This window comes from Miscanthus floridulus, chromosome 12, assembly GCF_019320115.1.
Source record: "Miscanthus floridulus cultivar M001 chromosome 12, ASM1932011v1, whole genome shotgun sequence".
NCBI lineage: Eukaryota > Viridiplantae > Streptophyta > Magnoliopsida > Poales > Poaceae > Miscanthus > Miscanthus floridulus.
This window is the reverse complement of record NC_089591.1, coordinates 71,233,185-71,239,883: the sequence shown is the minus strand read 5'-3', so window position 1 is coordinate 71,239,883 and position 6,699 is coordinate 71,233,185. Positions and strand designations below refer to the sequence as shown.

The following is a 6,699-nucleotide window of genomic DNA, read 5'->3' as shown; positions in this document are numbered from 1 at the left end:
CAAGTCCGCTTTGGAAAACCTATTGATTTAGCAATTGGTATTTTTAGCGGTACTTGTTTATTATTTGTGACGCACTGACGCTTAGGGCACCGACGACAACAAGATATTGTGGCACGACTATGACTAGCATTGCCATTGACACAATATTCGTGTGACGTGTTTCCTCCTGACCAGTTATGCAAATTTTGAGACGGAGCTGTTTAGGATAAGCCCTCCGTCTCAATTTTACTTCTCCGCTTCCAAAATCTAGACAGTCGCAGCTTGCGACGCATCTCTCCGTCTCCGCTTTTCCCCAAGCTTTGCAGAAACGAAAACCACCCTTCCACCCTCGTCGAGAGAGCCAGGTAGGGCAATGGCGCCCCCGCCGACCGCCGCGTGGGCGGCGTCGGCGGATCCGGTAGATGCGGAGTCTCTGGAGGTGCGGTGCGCGGGGTGCGGCGAGACGCTGGAGGTGGAGCGGGGCCTGACGGAGTTCATCTGCCCGGACTGCGCCACGCCGCAGTCGCTTCCCCCCGAGCTCATGCCGCCGCCGCCGCCCCGCCGGAAGGCACTCCCGCTGCCCCGCGGTGCCGCGGATGTGCGTGGCGCGCGGCTCCCCTGCGGCGCGTGCGGCGCGCTCCTCAGCGTGCCCGTCGGGATGACGCGCTGCGCCTGCCCGCTCTGCGGCGCCGAGCTCGCCGTTGACACCGCGAGGCTCAGGCACTACCTCCTTTCCTCCGCCGCGTCGGCGGATGCCGTCCCCGTGGTGCCGCTCGGCGCCTCGTCCTCGGAGCCTCCCATCCTCCAAATCCGGCAGGTATTGTGCTATACTTCTCTGCTGTGTAACTGTGTTTTCCCCCTTGTGGAATTTTATTCTTAGGATTAGGTTTCTTTTAGAAATTTGGTAATAACAAAATCTAGAGTGAGCTTCTATCATCTATGTACTCAGTGTACAATTTAACAATGTTTAAACATATCGAACTCTTAGCTTGACCTGATGGGTGGTGCAGTGCTTTAGAGGCTTAATCTGAGAAAATCATCGTAGCTTTTGGCTGCTCCTTATGCGCTTCAGATTCAGCAAGAGAATCCAAACTTTGCAAGTTTTGCAAGACTAATAGCTAACATTTAGCTAACTTGGATCAAACAGGCACATACAGAGCATGCTGGCCAGTTTATTCCAGAGTCGGCAGAATCAGAGCATCCAGAATCAGGGCATCCTGATTACACGATTGATGGAGAAGAGTTACATGGGGTCCCCGACGATACTGCAAGGTATCAGGAGCAGAGGAACATATATCCAGGCAGCTCCAGAATTGTTTCTGCAGAAAAGAGACATGGTGAGCCTATATCTCAGGTCAGGCACCAGACTCAAGATCTTACTTCCAGCCATGCTATTCTTGCAAAGCAGTCATATCAACAGAATCCGGATCGAGTTATTGAGGCACTGCAAAATCCTGTTAATTCTGCACTTTTTAGTGAATCAGGGTGTGTTGCAGATATTAACGATACTACCTCAACGGATATAAATGGGACAGTTGGGCGATCCATTTGCCCCAGAACTGTAAGTGTCGAGAGGGGAATCATGCAGACTGCCCAACAGATTACGCATAAGTCACAGAAACAACATTCTTGTTACGTGACATCTCTTGGGCTTGCTCAGGCAGGATCAGCAAATGGGACAATTCATGTTCAGGAAAAGCAACAAAAACCTGGAAGCAAAACAAACCACAGAGAAGGGGCATGCACTCAACTGGTTCATGAGACTATTGCAGGCAACGACAACAGGGGCAGGAGGCAGTTGATTGGCCTCGATGTTATGGGTTCAGAGAGGAGACAAGAACAGACAACAAATGGTGCCACTCAAGAGGTGCGAAGGGAACATTCTGAATCTGTGATTCGCAGGGAAATGGGTAATCAAGTAACTCACGTGGAATCGGAACAGCCAGGCAGCCACAGAGTTCACTCAGGGAAACGGAAAGGCTTGGTTGCTGCTTCAAATTCAGTTCTTCAGCTTAGGCGTAGCAAACGTTTGGCAAAAGATTCATCTGCTGCCACAGACAGACAACTTGTCATGGACACTGAAGTAATTCATAGGCAAAATGTTGGATGTCAAGCTGTTTCTCCAAATGGCCTCATGCCAACGGCCATTATAGATGCTGAACAAACAGAAAGTGAGCCTGATGAGCAGTCTCCAGTACGTTCGTCTGATCTGTCAGATACTAATAGAATCATCGACAATTTATGTAACAGTTCATTGCCTTCACCTGAGTTTCTTCAAACATGCTCTAATGAATCGGAGAACCTTCATATAACTACGCTACCTTCTCCAAACCATGACATGTCGGATGCTGAGCATTTTTCTTCAAACCTCGACATGGCTGATCCTGAGGATTTTGCTTGTACCTATATTCCTTTAGATGTTAAAAGGGCCCTCGCAAAGCAAGATTCCAAGTCATCCCCTCATCATATGACGTCCCAGCAAAGTTCTGGCGAGGCATACCTGCGAGATTTAATGGATTCAGAAGGGCAGGAAGTGCAGCTAGCATCTCAGAGAAAAGGTAATTTGCATTTCTATCATCCTTATTGTGTGTGCCGCAGAACATGTCATAAAGAAAGGATGGAAAATGGCCTTACTCCTCTCTCATTCCCTCCCCTCTTCAATGCTGCATGTTAGATAATTTTTTTGTTATGCTGAAACCATGGCAAAATGGCAATAGTCACCTGTGTTTTTGTCTTTTTGATGGGATCATTGTGGCAGTTCCATCTGAGAACTTAGTTGCACATTCATATCAAGGGGTAGTTGTGCAATTTTGAGCTTTTTTTGGTGTATGCTTTTCGCGGACGATGTAGTGCTAGTTGATGAAAGCCGGACAGGAGTGAATCAGAAACTGGAGTTATGGCGGGAGACTTTGGAGTCCAAAGGTTTTAGACTCAGTAGAACTAAAACTGAGTATATGAGATGTGACTTCGGCACTACTACTCGGGAGGAGGAAGATGTTAGTTTGGAAGGTCAAGTAGTGCCTAGGAAGGATACCTTTCGATATTTAGGATCAATGCTACAGAGGGATAGGGATATTGATGAAGATGTTAGCCATAGAATCAAAGCAGGATGGATGAAGTAGGCGGCAAGCGTCTGATGTCCTATGTGACAAAAGGGTACCACAGAAGCTAAAAGGCAAGTTTTATAGGACGGCGATTAGACCTGCTATGTTGTATGGTGCAGAATGTTGGCCTACGAAAAGACGACATATTCAACAGCTAAGTGTCGCGGAAATGCGTATGTTGCGTTGGATTTGCGGTCATACAAGAAGGGATCGAGTTCGGAATGATGATATACGTGAGAGATTAGGGGTAGCGCCAATTGAAGAAAAGCTTGTCCAACACCGGTTGAGATGGTTTGGACATGTGCAACGGAGACCTCCAGATGCACCGGTGCGTAGTGGAATCCTAAGTCAGGATAGTAACGTGAAGAGAGGCAGAGGAAGACCGAAGTTGACTTGGGTAGAGGCAATAAAATGAGACTTGAAAGGATGGAATATACCCAAAGACTTAGCCTTAGATAGGAGTGCTTGGGAGACAGCTATTCACGTGCCTGAACCTTGATTGCTTCTGATGGGTTTCAACTCTAGCCTACCCCAACTTGTTTGGGACTTAAAGGCTTTGTTGTTGTTGTTGTTGTTGTAATAGATGAATCATAACACTAGGAGAAAAGTGACCTGTTGGGGACTGCTTGACTACGTTGTCTGATGAATCCCTCTTATTAACCAATTTATCGGGGGTTAATACTTTGAAGTCAACGTTGAAGTTTAACTTTTCCTCTTGGTCTCTTTTTAACTTCTGAATGGTGACTCCGGTGAGATAAACAGCTAGTTTGACATTAATGGAAAATTGTGATATGGAAGTAATAGAAGACAATATGCATCATTACACGTGGATTTTTTTTTTTCATTGTGATTGTGAGGAACTCATGGGTGTCAATCTTTTTGGTATTTTTACAGTAACCGCGATCTATATATTTGAGACACTGACTGAGCATAATCTGCAAACCTGTATGCCTTTTATTTAGCAATACCGTTTTTTTAACCTGTAAATATGTTTTACACCCTTGCAACAACAGTACATGAACTGAGAATGGCTAGCTGCTAGTGGTTTTGTTTTCTTTCCTGGTCTCCCCAAATCTTATAGTTCATGAGGACAATTAACTTGGGCTAGTCCAACATATCGAATACAAAACTTGAGTGTTTGGACTTGATCCAATCGAACACAGGAGGGAGATTTGATATAAAGCGGACTGCAGTTCCCTTTTGTTTCTTGGCTGAATGGACCTTGAGTCTGGACATTTCTTTTTCTCATCATTATGGCAAGTTACAGGACTCTGGGTTCAAGCCATGTTGAGTCAGGTTGTGTGTGATTTCAGATAAATGATTGTACAGCTGTTAAGACTTCTGATATTTTGCCACCTTCCAAATAGGTAGACGTCCTCGTGGTTTAACACTATGTCTGAAGGTGTGGACCATGCATAAGGGCATGCGCATACCAGTTTCATTGAACTCTTCAGGTCAGCCTATTGGAAAACAAGCAGCCACATTGACTTCCTTTCTGGGTGCATTAGCACGGGATGGAATACTGGCACCTCTTACATACCATAATTGGAAACTTGTTCCTGAGAAAAATAAGGATGTGATGTGTCATTGTCAAGGTATGCACTAATATGGTTTCTGTTTTTAGCCACTGTCTTTAGTTCTCTTACACACTTTATCTATTTGTGTAGCTCAAATTTGACATTGCTCCGTTTCCAAAGTCATGGATTGTGAAGAATTTGGCAAAGAAGTGGAGGACTTGGAAATTTCAATTAAAACAACAGCATTTTGATACTCATGAAACAGAAGAGGAGCGCCTTGCCGATCGGAATCCTCGTGTCCTCGAAGAACATTGGCGATTCTTAGTTGCATATTGGAGTACTGAAAAAGCACAGGTAATACTTAATGTTCCATTTCCTGTGCATAGCTTCTGCTGCCGTTGTGATTTGTGATTTTGTTGCTTGTTGGATATGATTAGTTTGTTTATCTCTGATCAGGCTTTAAGTGCTCAAAACAAGGCTATTCAGGCAAAAGTAACCACTTATCAGACCTCAGGGACGAAGAGCTTTGCACGTAGAATTGAAGAGGAGGTAATTTAAGGTTGTTCCTTTGCTTTCACTGTCAGTAATGCACTAATTGTGTTATTCTGTGCAACAGAAACAAAAATGGCCAAATAAGGATGAGCCAACTGTTGAGGACTTGTTCATATTGACTCACACACCCAAGGATGGGAGGCCTGTGACGAAGGCTGCAGCTGATGCCATTGTGAGACACGAGAAACTAAATTCATATGACTTCTTTTTTATTTATGTGGAACGTGCATGGAAGAGCTGAGGTTTCATTTTACATCCAGGCACGGAGACTCCATGAATTACGTCAAAAGCAATCAGAAGGCCCAAAGCGCCGACGGGGGAAGGCAGCCTTGAAGGCATCTTTGGACGAAGCCATGGAGGCTAAGAGAAAGGCTGAAGACGAGACAGCTGCATTGAGGGAGAAGTTGATTGCTATGGAAGAAAGTCAGAAAAAGCTGCAGGAGGCTACAGCCATCAAGAAGAGCGCAGGTAACCTGAGGAACAAGACTTCACGGACCCGAAGGAATTAGAAGGTGAACCGTCGTCACCTCCAGGTTTTCTACAGGTAACATCCAGCTATAATTCTGAGCTGTACCTTCTAGAAAATATCCATCCATTATCATTGCTTCTACCACGTATTCTGATTCGGACGGGACCATATTCGACATCATCCATGCAGGTCCAAAACCAAGCTCTGATGAAATTTTGGAGCCCCATGTGAAGCAATGTTTTCAAATCATCTAATCGACCCTAGTTGCTATGGCACCGATCAGCCTGACTAATCGTGACTAATCTTAGTGCATAACTGATTGTCATGGCACTGTTAAGCCCGACTAATCATGACTAGCTGTGAATAGTTGGACTACTTTGATAACATTGCTGAGAAGCCAAGTACATGTGTAAAGCTGACTCTCTGAACCTTGAGCCCAGTCTATGAAGATTGACGTTGTTCCAATCGACCTAAAGTCCATTCAAATCGAATGATGATGATGATACAGTTTGTGATGGCATCATGGCAGGCATCGGTTCATTCTTTAAGTCATTTCCTCTCCATGATTAGTAACTAGATAGCTTAATTAATAGGTGCACTTTCATTTCATTATTTGTACGTGGATGATTTATTCCTTCAGTTGTTTATGCGTGATGGCCTGACGGGTGGAACTGGATCAAATGAACTGAATGAACAGAGAAGAGATGCAGAGAAGACCGGCCATGGCTCCTACAGTGTGGAGTCGTGGAGGCAATGGGGAGGAACGCCAGAGAACGAAAGCGATCCCCCACGGCGGAAGTGTTGAATGGATGGTCTCGTTGTTTGATTGTGTGAGCAGTTTTTAGCTTAAAAAGCTGGCTTTTGGTTTCTGTTTTTTTTTTTAATAAATTTTGAGCTTCTCATCACACTAAAAACCTACTTGTTGTCTGCAACCTGCGCAGCCGGCAGCCCTAGTCGTAGTCGGGGTCCAGACTCCGCCCAGCTGCAGCAGGCAGCCAATGGTGGCGCAAATGGAGCGGCGCCGAGTAGAAGTAGAAGGCACAGTCGCACAAGCGCACGACGGCATGGAGTGCCGGCA

General features: G+C 45.5%; 1 pseudogene; it reads left to right on the top strand.

The window, feature by feature from the left end:
- Positions 1-218: 218 nt before the first annotated feature.
- LOC136497387 (uncharacterized) lies at positions 219-6,060 on the top strand (annotated as a pseudogene).
- Positions 6,061-6,699: the final 639 nt, after the last annotated feature.